The sequence below is a fragment of the Acinonyx jubatus genome, chromosome F2 (assembly GCF_027475565.1).
Source record: "Acinonyx jubatus isolate Ajub_Pintada_27869175 chromosome F2, VMU_Ajub_asm_v1.0, whole genome shotgun sequence".
NCBI lineage: Eukaryota > Metazoa > Chordata > Mammalia > Carnivora > Felidae > Acinonyx > Acinonyx jubatus.
The window spans coordinates 13,684,970-13,698,879 of record NC_069394.1 but is presented as its reverse complement, the minus strand read 5'-3'; the positions used below and the strand labels follow the sequence as shown (position 1 = coordinate 13,698,879).

The 13,910-nt window shown below is 45.5% G+C and overlaps 1 long non-coding RNA gene across 1 annotated transcript in view; it reads right to left on the bottom strand.

The window, feature by feature from the left end:
- The window catches only part of LOC128312769 (uncharacterized), an 87,263-nt gene that overhangs the window by 13,144 nt on the left and 60,209 nt on the right, over window positions 1–13,910 (bottom strand). Inside the window, exons 2-3 of the long non-coding RNA XR_008292454.1 lie at window positions 13,361–13,471; window positions 12,040–12,117 (exon numbers count right to left, since the gene is read on the bottom strand). This is a non-coding gene — a long non-coding RNA (uncharacterized LOC128312769). The remainder of the gene's footprint in view (window positions 1–12,039; window positions 12,118–13,360; window positions 13,472–13,910) is intronic.

Genomic DNA, 13,910 nt, shown 5'->3' with positions numbered 1-13,910 from the left:
CTTACTATATATATTCCAGTCCAATACATGGGGAAATAACATATAGATTCATTGATTCATTCACTCAGGAAATAGTATGTGTCCTACACTTTAAAAAACATGAGGAATACAGCTGAGACCAAAATAGGCAAAAATTCCTGCCCTTATGGAGTTTACTTGCAAATGGGAAAACATGCCATCAAATAAACTAAGTAGATCCAAATATAGTGTATTAAATGGTGAAACCTGCTAAGGAAATAAATAAAACAGGTAAAAACAGGCAAGGGACCTTCCTGGAAGGAGTGCGCTATTTAAAATAAGGTTAAGGAAGGTGTCTCTGAGTCAGTATTTTAAGTGACCTGAAGGAAGTGAGGGACATCTGGGAGAGGCACATTCTGAGCAGAGGAACAGCAAGCACAAAGGTCTTGAGGCAGGAGCTTGCCTGACTTGTCTCAGAGACAGCCATGGCGGCCAAAATGACTGGGGAGCAATGGGGAAGAGAGTGAAGAGATAAAGCCAGAGAAATAGTAGGAGCCACATCTTATAGAGACTCTTAGGCCATTGTAGGAATTTACTTTAATCAAGAAGGAAAAGCCACTGGGGTTTAAGCTAGGTGTAACATTGTGGGACTTATATATTTTTTATATTTTTTATTTTAGAGAGAGTGTGAGCAGGGTAGAGGAGCAGAAGGAGAGAGAGAGACAGAGAGAGAATCTTAAGCAGGCTCCATGCTCAGCCCACAACCCGATGCAGGGCTTGATGCCATGACCCTGGGATCATGACCCTGGAGTTAAGATCTGAGCTGAAATTAAGAGTTGGACGCTCAACTGACTGCGCCACCCAGGCACCGCATTGTGAGATTTATATTTTAAAAGAACCATTTGACTGATGTGTTAGGACAGATATAAGTGAGCCAAAGGCAGAAGCAAGGGAATCAGGTATCAGGCTATTGAAATAACCCAAATAAGAGATGATGGTGGCTTGGACAAGGGTGGTAGTGCTACAGATGGTGAAAAGTAGGTGGGTTCTAGACATATCTCGAAGACAAGACCAACAGGATTTGCTAGTGGATTAGATGTGGGGTGTGAGCAAAAGAGAGGAGCTAGGAGCTTTTGTTCGAAAGGAGGGATCAGGTTACCATCTGCTGAGGTGAAGAAGGATGCAGAAGGGTAGGTTTGGGATGCAAGAAGTTGGGAGTTTGTTTTGATAAAAACATGCTTGTGTAGAGTTGTCAAGTTGGTAGTTGAATATCATTTTGTGGCAGTTGCAGAGGGGACCCAGACTTGGTAATAATTTGGGAGTCATCGGCATGTACACGGTTTTAAGGCCATAGGACTGCATGGCAATGTCTACCTGGAGAAAGGTGATATTCAAAGACTGAATCCTGGAGCACACTGAGGTTTTGTGGTCGGGAAGTGAGAAGCCAAGAGCAGAGGGCATTGAGATGGAACCAGTGAAGAATATGAGGAAGGTATCCTGGAAGAAATGAGAAAATCTTTTCAATGCAGAGGGAGAGGTCAGTTGGTCAAATGCTATTAAGGTTAAGTAATTAGGAGTGATATTTGCTCCGCCAGATCTTTGGTGACATTAGCAAGAGACATTTTATGAAGTGGTAAGAATAGGAGCCTGAATGGGGTGGTTCGAGAGAGAACAGGAGGCAGATGTAAAAATAATGAGAACGAGCATCTCTTTGGAAGAGCTTTGCTAAAAAGGGCAGCAGGGAAATGTGATGGTGGCTGGGAGGAAATGTGGTATCCAGAGAAGGAGTTTTGAAGACAGGAGGAATTACACACCAGCTTCATTTGCTAATAAAAACATTTATGGAGGAGAGATAAAGAATGCTTGCCAGGGCAGTATCCTTGACTGGAGCAAGAGGGGACAAGTTCTGGTGCAAAGTATAGCAACTAGCCCCGGACATAAACACAGACATTCATTCACACTAACAGGGAGAAAGTATATAGTGTAGATACATACAAGGTAGAAGTGGTGGGTGGGGGGTGGGGGGGGAGAAAATTGTCTTCTGTTTTCTTCTACATTCCCACTTACATAGGCAACGAGATCAAGAGATCGTTGGTCACTGTGCAGTCAAAGCTTTATGGAGTTGAGGAACTGGAATGGGAAAATTGGAAAGACAGAGAATGGCAGGGGCAGAGTGGGATGCTTGAACCTGAGATAACAGATGTCAACATCTGGGGAGGATGGAGGGACTGTAAAAGAAATAAGAGACCAGATTACTGGAAGGATTATCCTCACTGATATTGGAATCACCAGTGTATGATGTGAATAGAAATTGAGATTGTAAGAATGAGTTCGAGTTACAAAAAGTAAAGAATGAGGGGGGCGGGGGGTGGGCATGGCTCACAGGTCCAAAGGTGCCTATGCCAAGGAGGGGTAATGGATGGTATATGGAGGGGCAATGGAGGGTAATGGATGACATAAACTTTAAGGTGGTTTTTCAGAGAGGAAGGAGGGAGAAGAGTCTGGATGCCATAATGAGGTAACAGGAGGATATCCATCCTGCCTTCAGGTTAAGGGTACAGGGAGGCAAAAGAAAAAAAAATGCAAATTAAAAGTGCTTTATCAGCAGACAGGATTCCCAGGAATATCTGTATTTCTGTTAGAGCAAAAGGGTGTAACAGAATTTATAAAGAAGAGGTTAAAGACTTAGGGGGTATTGCTGATGACTGACGTAGAATTGCATAAAGCATAGTGGGAGGGTCTGAGAACAGGGGAGAGGTGAAGAGTCAGCCAGATCAGATTGTATAAAGAGCTGTGTTGGGGGAATGGCTGGGGGAGAAAGGAGGACCTGGGTGTCTTGAGCTTCTTCATGTCGTGTCTGATGGAGATGAAGATCAAGGCATGATGGCCTCCAAGACATTGGTGGTAAGGCTGTGGATGTAGGGGGAGGCAAGGCGCAGGGTCTTCCCTGGAGTACCAGAACCCTAGGGCAGTCCTGTCTCTCTCTTACTCATGGTGGTATGGAAAGCCAGGGAGAAACGGTGTTCGTTAAGAAGAAACCTGAGCCCCCTTTCCATTCTTGCTGATGTTTTTGCTTCGTTCCTTCATCAGTTCATTAAACAAGCATCTATTTGGGGGCCACTGAACCCGAATAGTAGATGGCAGAATACAAGTGAGACGAGTCAGTTTCTCCTCTCATGGAACCTTCAGAGTGTTGGGGGAAATGCCATTCGCTCAATCAGCAAATATTTGTAGGATGACCTGATCAGACTTGGGTTTTTCTCTTTACGATTCATCTGCCGCACGGTAGGAAATGGACTCATTTAGGACGAGGGTGAGACAGAGACACCAGGCAAGGTGTCAGTGTTACAGTCCAAATGAGAAGCAAGAGAACTGGGAGGGAAGCTACGGGGGCAGAGAGCAGTACACGGATCTTAATTATATTTGCGAGATACATAAACCACAGGACTACCTGATGATGCAGGGGGTGGGTGAGGGAAATGGCATCAAAGGCAATTTCTACGTATTTGACCGAAGCAACCAGGTGAACAGTGATGTCATACACTGAGATTGGAAACACTAGGGATGACCAGTTTTGGGGATGAGAATAACGAGTTAATGTGAGATACTCAAATGGAGTTAAGTACTTACCATAAAATATTAGGACCTAATATTTGTTATATATTCTACTATGTCAGGCTCATCTCCTATGTGCTTATTAACCATTTGAGTTATTAACCCTTGAGTCCCAGAACATTATAACAAGGCTGGTACTAATTCCTCCCCGTTTCACAGAAGAAGAAACTCCAGGTGAGTAAATAACTCCCCCTTCCCAAGGTCACACTAGCTGTCAATCATCCTAAAGCCCATTCCTTACCTACTATTCTACACCATATCTCCAGGGGATGCTTAAACATCTGAATCGGAATATCTGACACTTCACAGATACGGTCTGCCTGGAAATAAAAGCGTGGGCCGTAGTCAGAAACAATATGACCTAAGGAAAAAAAGTCTACACACTTAGAAGAGAAGAATTATCAAGAGTATGAGAAACTGGGGAAACGTGGAGTCATTCCAGAATGTTAAATGGTTGAGAAACACTTGCTTTTAGAGGGGATTGTTTTCTTTTCTTTTTTTTTTTTTAATGTTTGTTTTTTGAGAGAGAGAGACAGAGCACAAGCAGGGGAGGGGCAGAGAGAGAGAGAGACACACAATCTCAGGCAGGCTCCAGACCCCAAGCTGTCAGCACAGAGCCTGACTCGGGGCTCGAACTCATGAACCGTGAGCTCATGACCTGAGCCGGAGTCAGACGCTTAACCAACTGAGCCACCCAGATGCCCCTAAAGGGGATCCTTTTCTTGGGCTGCCATCACAAAGTACCACAAACCGGGTGGCTTAAAACAACAGCAATGTATTTTGTCACCGTTCAGGAGGCCAGAAGTCTTCAAGCAAGGCGTCAGCTGGGCTGGTTCCTCCCGGAGGCTCTGAGGGAGAATCTGTTCCACACCTGCCTCCCAGCTTCTGGTGGCTGCCAGCAGTCCTCAGTGTTCATTGGCTTGTAGATTTATTACTCCAATCTCTGCCTCTATCTTAATATGACATTTGCTTCCATGTCTGTTTGTCTCTTTGTTTCCACATCTCCCTCTCCCTGTAAGGACACCATTAATTGGCTCTAGGGCCCGCCCTATTCCAGTAAGACCTCAATTTAATTACATCTGCAAAGAACCCATTTCCAAGTTCACATTCATAGATTCTGGGTAGACATGCATTTTGGGGGGACACTATTCAACCCGCTGCACGGAGGAAAGATGACATTCTAACAAAACCATTTTTTTAATTCCACCTCGATTCCATGCTTTTAAGATCTAGCCTTTTGGATCTAGCCTTTTATTTATTTTTTTTTTTAATTTTTTTTTTAACATTTATTTATTTTTGAGACAGAGAGAGAGCATGAACAGGGGAGGGGCAGAGAGAGGGAGACACAGAATCTGAAACGGTCTCCAGGCTCTGAGCTGTCAGCACAGAGCCCGACGCAGGGCTCGAACTCATAATCTGTGAGATCATGACCTGAGCCAAAGTCGGACGCTCAACCGACTGAGCCACCCAGGCGCCCCAAGGATCTAGACTTTTAGATTTAACACTTTCTGGATCTAGCTTTTTAGATCACTTCTAGCTTTGTAATCCCTTAATTTGAGCTCATCACCAAAGTCCCAATTTCTTCCTTATTGGCAATGTTTCTCATCACGTAGCCAGTTGTTTGGTCATGCCAGAACATCACATGTCTCTTCTAAGTCAATGGTTATGAAAATAAAATAGATACTGGTTCCAGCCGCCAGAGTTTCTGATTCTGTCGTTCAAAGGCATGGCCCCAAATGTGCATTCTTAACAAGTTGCCAGGTACTGGTGCTAGTTCCGGGCCGCACTTTGAGAATCACCGCTCTAGGTTCTAAGAGATCTGCTTTCTCCAAGTCTATTCCTAGGGAAAAGTATATAGGGTCACATCAGTTAGTTATTTCTCTGTTTCCTCTGTGTAGTTAAGGCACACAAAAGAACCTAACCGACGCAGGAATGACGTGGCTTATGCTGAGGTTGTTACCATAACACTGGCAATCATTCCTCGTATCCTACTGCAAGTTGCAAAGTGCCTTCCCATCCTCCATGTAATGCAACTTTTGCACCAGCGTTAAGTCAGATGTTGCCTCACTTTACTGAGGATAGCTCACATTCAGAGGTGTGCCGTACCTGGAAGGACATCATGACCAGGGGGCAGAAGACCCTGTGTTGTAAATTCCAACCTTTCCATTCTGGAGTCAGTGCAGTTTCAGCTACTCGGCGCTGTTACAGCTGTAGAACCTGAATTTTGATGAAGATCTGGGCAGCGCTTATGGAAAATCACTACAAATCGAGAAAACCAACAGGTCTGTTTTGCATTGCAATTTTGCCACTGGCTACATCATCAAGGTGGTGGTTTCCCCTTATTCTCTTCCTCTTATTCTAATCAAGGGCTTATCAGTCTAGTTCATCAGAGTGCTTTGTTCTTTGTTCTCACTGTTTGTCCAAACAGCAAGGTTTGTACCTGCTAAGGCACATTTCCTAACGCCAATTCTCTAAAGTTCATTGGTCCCTGCCTGTTCCTTCTGAGGAACCAGGGCAGGTAAACATGATGTGAGGTGTGTTCTGTCCATGTTGCTTCAACCTTTCTTCTCTCTCATGCTCCCTCTGTTCAGCATCTCACACCTGGCAAGTGGCAAAGCTGGGGCTCACACCTGCGCAGTCTGTCTCCAGAAGCTGTGCTCCGACCGTTTCACACACTGCCTTGCTCACCGCCCTCAACAGCTTTTCATTTTCTATCAGATTCTTGCTACATTCCTGACCCTGACACCCAAGGTGCTCAATCAACTCCTCCCACACGTTTGTGTCGTCTGTGTGTGTGTGTGCAGGCAAGGGCAGCTATTCCAGGCAAAGACGTTTCTGATCACCTCCCACACCTCTCAGGCTCACCAATGGCCCATGCCCTCACACAGGTGAGTGGCATCAGATTAGTTCAGAACGCCAGCTTTGGGGCCAGACGATGCCAGATATGACTTCCCCCTTCTTCATTTACCTTGTAACCCTGGATGAGTCGCTGACTCCTCTGAGCCATCGTTTCTTTCACTGAAAAAAGGGACACGGTAATAGCAACTTGCAGGGCTGCTGTGAGAATTCAATGGAAAGTCGACGCATCTGGTAGTGCCTCGGTCATTGCTTACTGCTCTTTCCAGTGCATCACTATACCGCCTCTTCTTAGAGCACTCAGGTTACTCCTTTCTGCCCAAGTGTTCTTATATTCTCACCTCCCTTTCTCCTCACATGAAAACACTCGGATGAGTCATGCCATAGCCTCCATTATAGTTTTTGTTCTCTTGGAGTCTCGGTGTGCCGCGTGGCAAATATACTCCTAACGGCAATCCCCGGCCTCTGTACCTCTTTCACACGGCATGTAGCTCTACAAAGACCCTCATTCATCATTCAGCCAAAATAACAGTCACCGGTTTGGGCCCTTGAAATTTACAGACAGGGGCACCTAGGTGGCTCCGTTGGTTGACCGTCCCACTTCGGCCCAGGTCATGATCTCACGGTTTGTGAGTTCGAGCCCCTCATCGGGCTCTGTGCTGACAGCTCAGAGCCTGGAGCGTGCTTCGGATTCTGTATCTCCCTTTCTCTGCCCTTCCCCGCAACCCTCCTCCCACCCCCGCCCCCCTGCCAGCTTGCACGCATGTGCACTCTTTCTCTCAAAAATACATAAACATTAAAAAAAATTTTTTCCAGACACTGCAATAAACACCACTACCCTGTTATACCCTATTATATTACTATTATATATATAGTATATATATGCTATTATATATATTATATATAGTATATATAACCTATTATAGTACTAGAATTCCCATTTACAAGAGAGAAAGCTAAGGCTCAGTAAGTTTACATAGAATCATAGTATCTCAAGAGTTGGAAGGAACCCTAAAATCTACATCTATTCCATTTCACTAGACTGATACTCTGACACTTGGATTTCTTCCCCCAACTCAGTTGGAGTTATACTATGATAGGCACTCACAATCTCTCATATATATATATATCAGATTATATCAGATATATATGATCAATTTGATATATATATATATATATATATATATATATATCAGATTATTAAATGTATTAGACTACTTACTTCCCTAATGAGACTGCAACTTTCTCGGTAACTTTTGGTTCTCATCAGTACCCAAACCCTTCATCCTGGCAGAAAAAGCTCAAATACCCTGGCCCCTTTCTTCTCTCCCTGCCAGTGACACCTAACAAACCCTGCCTCATGGCTACTAAAAAAGTAAAATTCAACGGATAAATTTGAAGATCTAATTGGCTTAAGTGATTCATGAATCAGTCAACATTCCTTCTAGCAAGTAAAAAGATGCTCTGAGGAATTGTACAAAATGGAAGGTTTTTATGGGATTATGCAAGGCATAATTAGCAAAAGAAAAGAAAGGACTGTTTCAGGCAAGGTCACCTTCCCTGAGGGAGAAGGGCAGGGGGTCTTATCGTGCAGATGACCTCATCTTCCTTTGGGATTTGGAGAGGGCCCATGTGACATGGGCCTGATTACCTGATTGGTACCAATCAGAAAATTCCTGACTGATCCATTAAGATTGAATTTCTGGGGGAAGTTGAAACTAGGTTAGGTATTAAGCCCTGCTTTGGTGACTTGGCCTAGCACAAGTGGCTCCATCCCGGGCCTGTGGCTTTCTTTTTAATATGGCAGATGTTTTCTCTCCAGGTAATTCTGTTCACATGTCTTTCTGTCTCCTTCCTCCCTGCTTCTTAACTGGGCAATGTTTTACACTTCCACAAACTAAGTTCAAAAGGGCCACATCCTCCAGAAGTCTTCCCTCTCTATCCACTGAAGCTGGGTGAGGGGCTTACGGGTTGGGTTGACACACGATAGTGTAATATTCTGTTTACATACATCCGTGTCTTTGCACCTGAGTGGGAACCCCTTGAGGACATGATTTGGGCTTCTCTCACTATTGTATCTGCAAGGATCTACACAATCCCTGACAGGCATCATGCTTTCAGTTAAGTGCTTACTGAATGAGTGAATGTCTTTATGAATTACCACAAGGATGCCTAACACAGCAGTGGAGACACAGGCTACCCTGACACTGCTTGCTGACTTGGTCTTAATTATATAAGTACCATACTTTTGGAGCTCTTGGTGAACCTCCTGATGGTAAGGACTTGGCTCAAACTCAGCTGTGTGAAGGTGTTTTGAGGCAGTTTATGGAAGGCCCTGGTTCCCTGTGGTGTCCAGCTAAAAGCCACATTCAATGCTTTCTTGTTTCCGTTCATAAACTTGAGCTCTCCTATGGCCAGAAAGACAACTGTCTCCAGGGTTGAGATGAACAGGGTGTGGGCAAACATGACTTCTACATTATCATCCAGGAATGGCAGTGAAGTTGCTACAAGTCAAAGTATTTTGCCAGGAAGTTTCCATTAATTTACATGGCTTTCCAGTAAGGTATAAACAAACACTGAGGCTTATCACTTCCAGACATCGCCATACCCTTCCAATCATCCTTCGGAACATCACCAAGATGTGCCTTAGCTCATTCCTCCCCGGTGTGCCCCACCACCCCTAGTAGGCATTGCTTCTGAGGTGCTCCAAGAAAGTCACACCATACAACCCATCAAACAGGATCTACCCAGCTTCCAGCCAGGCTCACTAACTATAAAACCTTTGCTGGACTTGAAAACTCCTTCCCCAAGTTCACATTTGTGAGCTTGATGCAGTTCTCTAGTTTCAGGATGGGGAAAATAACACTTCATTTATTTCCATTTCCATTCCAGTCACTGTGGCAGCCATGCTCTGTGACAAGGCTGTGATTATGAGGCTGCTGGCTGGCATAGTCAGCAAATGACTAATTCTAATACAGTGGCCAGTGTTAGTTAAACATCAGGGGAAAAAGAAAGAAAGAAAGAAAGAAAGAAAGAAAGACAGACAAAGAAGGGAGGGAGGAAGGAACAAGGGAGGGAGGGAGAGAGGGAGGAAGGAAGGAAGAGAAAGAAAGAAAGAAAGAAAGAAAGAAAGAAAGAAAGAAAGAAAAGAAAAGAAAGAGAAAGAAAGAAAGAAAGAAAGAGAAAGAAAGAAGGGAGGGAGGGAGGAAGGAACAAGGGAGGGAGGGAGGAAGGAAGGAAGAGAAAGAGAAAGAAAGAAAGAAAGAGAGAGAAGGGAGGAAGGGAGGGAGGAAGGAACAAGGGAGGGAGGGAGGGAGGGAGGGAGGGAGGGAGGAAGGAAGGAAGGAAGAGAAAGAAAGAAAGAAAGAAAGAAAGAAAGAAAGAAAGAAAGAGAAAGAAGAAAGAAGGGAGGAAGGGAGGAAGGAACAAAGGAGGGAGGGAGGAAGGAAGGAAGAGAAAGAGAAAGAAAGAAAGAAAGAAAGAAAGAAAGAAAGAAAGAGAAAGAAGGGAGGAAGGGAGGGAGGAAGGAACAAGGGAGGGAGGGAGGGAGGGAGGGAGGAAGGAAGGAAGGAAGAGAAAGAAAGAAAGAGAAAGAAAGAAAGAAAGAGAAAGAAGGGAGGAAGGGAGGGAGGAAGGAACAAGGGAGGGAGGGAGGGAGGGAGGGAGGAAGGAAGGAAGGAAGAGAAAGAAAGAAAGAGAAAGAAAGAAAGAAAGAGAAAGAAGGGAGGAAGGGAGGGAGGAAGGAACAAGGGAGGGAGGGAGGGAGGGAGGAAGGAAGAGAAAGAAAGAAAGAAAGAAGAAAGAAGGGAGGGAGGAAGGAACAAAGGAGGGAGGGAGGAAGGAAGGAAGGAAGGAAGGAAGGAAGAGAAAGAAAGAAAAAGAAAGAAAGAATGAAAGAAAGAACGAAAGAAAGAATAAAGAAGAAGGGAGGGAGGAAAGAAGAAGGGTGGGAGGGAGAGAGATGAAGGAAGGAAGGAAGGAAGGAAGGAAGGAAGGATGGAAGGAAGGAAAAGAAAAATAGAAGCATCAGTGATTATTTAGTTGAAAAAAATATCTGGGACAATAGATTAAATCAGAAGATAATAATTCACTGATAAATAGGTGCATGGGGAATTAAACCAGTGAAGGTGCAAGATGCCTGCTCTCCCTGTGCATAGAGGCTGGCAGAGCACTGGACCTGCCCAGCCATGAACTTTGGAGACTCCCTCTCCACTCTAGACTGACTTCTCAAACACAGAGTTGGCTGCAGTGCTGGTGTCCATGCACCTTTTCTTCACAAAGAATATGTCTTTCATTGCTTTTGCCCGGGGATCCAGTATTTCAAAAGGATTTGATCCAAAAACAAATAATCGTAATTTTCCATTAGTACTTAATTCATTTCCCAATTTTTATTGAGTGGAGATACATAAATTACTAAGCAAAACTGATCAACAGGAATCAGGCAGTAATTCCAGCTTGAAGCACAGGTTATTTAATATTTTAGTCAATTTATAATGTATTACTGCAAATTAATGTGGAATATCTTTTAGGCTTTTTTAAATATTGAGAAGTGCATATGGCCCCCCCTTGCTAGCTCGGTATTGCCTTTGCTGGCTCTGCATCACATAGTGTGAGCAAAGAGTGGATGAATGAGGGGTTGAGGCTCAATGTGAAGAATCGAGGGGCTCAGAGGGTCAGTGAGTTGCAGTCTCCCTTGGGGGGTAAAGAAGCTATATTGAGGGGGTGGGGGCTCACTGGAGAGTGTGCGGGGTGCACATGGAAGAAAGCTCGGAGGTTCATGTGGGCATCAAAGGGCTGTGGAGAGGAGGGTGTGGTGAAGGACTTGAGGGTGTTTACTGTGGAGTGTGAAGAGGTTGTGGTGGGTGAGCCCACCCACTTCCACTGGAAAGCGTCAGGTGTTTGAGATGGGAAGGGGTTCACCATGGAGCAGTAAGTGTTTTCGTGGTGGGCACGTTGGGTTGACTCTGGGACGTCAGGGACTTATGGGGAGGGAGGATTGGGATTCGCTGCCATGTATGAGCAGTTGGAAAAGGCCGTTGGAAGGAGAACTGCCTTTTGTTGGCTTATCAAGGGGTGTGAGAAGGATGATTGGAGATGACTATAAAGTGTGAAGTGGCCGTGACAGAGATTTGGTGCTTGGTGTGGACGAGAAGTGGTTGTGGGAAGGAAGGATTGCGGCTCCCCGTGGAATGTGGAGTGGTCGGGGGGAGGTCAAATTGTGGTTTGCTGAAGAGTCTGAAGGAGGGAGGGACACATAAGGGGGGACACATAAGGAGGGAGGGACAAGTTTCATTACTGTAGAGTGTGAGTCTGTTGTGGCGGGGAGGGTTGCCATCTGCCCTGCGGTGTGAACGGGAGGGGCTGGGGAGCTCACAGGGAGATGGGAAGTGATTTGTCAGCGGCAAGCTGATGGCTTACTCTGGAGGGTCGTGTGATCTTCTGTGTTATCTCTGGCCTGCTCTTTTGCTCTCTGTCTCTCCACCGACTCTCTCCCCAGCCTGACTCGATAGGTTCTCCCTTGGGAGACAACTTAGAATCAAGAGAACTTTTCCACCACCCATCCACCCCTCCGTTCCTCCTCTTACTCATCAATATTATTGGAGCACCTACCATGCGCCTGGCCCGGTCCCAGGAGCAGGACAAACAGTAAGAAGAAGACACAGGTTCTTCCCTCATGGAGCACTCAGTCTGAAAGCAAATAATGAGAGGCTTCAGCAGAGAAAGCAGGTCACTGGGTTTTTGCATGAGCTCTAGACTCAATGGAGAGTATTAATTGTGCCACCAGGTTTCTACCTCAAGTTTCCACTTTAGTTCTTCAGAATGAAGTGGGGTGTGGCATTCAAGACAGACATACTCTCCTGGATAATGAATGTGAGTCTGGCAGCCGCTGTTTCTTTAGGGACTTTGAGCAGAGCATGTGAGGCATCACAGATCCAGGGCCCCCAGATCTGGTGATCCCTGGGTCCTCTGGGACAAGGGCGTTAGCACACAGTGTGGAATAACATGGTTAAGAACATGGACTCTGGAGCTGGCTGAACCTGGTCTCAAATCTCAGTTTTATGATTTTTGGTGGGCATCTGTCATTTAGCCCATGTGAACACCCTCTCGGCATTTTGGTAGTTCTCTAAGTGTAAGTGTCTCCTTTCCTTTTTTTTTTTAACGCTTATTTATTTTTGAGAGTGCACACGAGTGGGGGAGGGGCAGAGAGGGAAGGGGACAGAGGATCCCAAGCAAGCTCTGCACTGACAGCAGAGAGCCCGACGCGGGGCTCGAACTCACGAACCACAAGAGCATCACCTTAGGCGAAGTCAGACGCTCAATCAACTGAGCCACCTAGGTGCCCCTGAGTGTCTCCTTTCCAGCATGGAGTTCATGTTTCTTGTTGGTGGGTCAACATACAGTATAGATTCTGGTAATAGAATGGGCCCTGGAGGACATTTAGGGGGCAGTGAGATAGATTCATGGAGAAGGAGGCAGGATTCAGGGCTGGCACAGACTGATACAGACGCGGCCCCATTCTGGAGTCCTTAGCTGGGGTGGCAGCTCCTGGCTCACAGTGCCCCAGTCATGACAGGGGCAGCCTCTCTCTGGGTGGCTTGGTCTCATGGTGTGGCTCTGAGACTCTTCCCTGGACTTTTAGCCCACCGTCTGTTACTCCAGCCTCTTCGTCAGTTGTGAGAGCTAGCTATACTTTTTAACGGATCTCTTTTTTAAAAAAGCGAACTCTAACTATGTTATCTGGAGTAAAGAATCAGGACCAGTACAACTACTAATTCACTTGGAAACTTTGAGCAAATCAGCCTGCACAGATCCCTTGGCCTACAGGGGCCAAACAGCCTAATGGTTAACAGCACAGGCTCTGGAACAAAACCACCTTGCTTCGACTCCCGGCTCTGACTCAAGTTATGTGAGCTCGGAAAAGTTACTTCACCTGCTTGTGTTTCTGTTTCCTCTTCCGCGGACCGAGAATAATGTTGCCTTCCTCTTGGGGCTATTCTGAGAATTCAACAGGCTAATTCATAGCAGGCACTTACAAAAGCACCTGTGACATATGAAACACTGAATAAGGATTAATTATAATTATCACCCTCTCTGAGCCCCCATTTTCTCTTTTATAAAATTGAAGCAACATATAACAATTAGGTTTTTTTTAAGCTTATTTATTTATTTTGAGAGTTAGAGCACGTGTACCGGGGAGGAGCAGAGAGTAGAAAAGAAAATCCCAAGCAGGCTCCATGTGCTATCAGAGCCCAAGCCTGAGCCATGAGATATGACCTGAAATGAAACCAAGAGTTGGATGCTTAACCAGCTGAGCCACCCAGGTGCCCCAACAGTTAGGCTTTTAATGATGCATTTGATAACTCTAGGCTTGTTCACTGCTTCCCTTCCCTCTTTCCTTTCTTCCTGCCTCCCCCTTCCCTCCCTTCTCTCCTTCTTTCCTTCCTTCCTTCCTTCCTTCCTTCCTTCCTTCCTGAATGGAG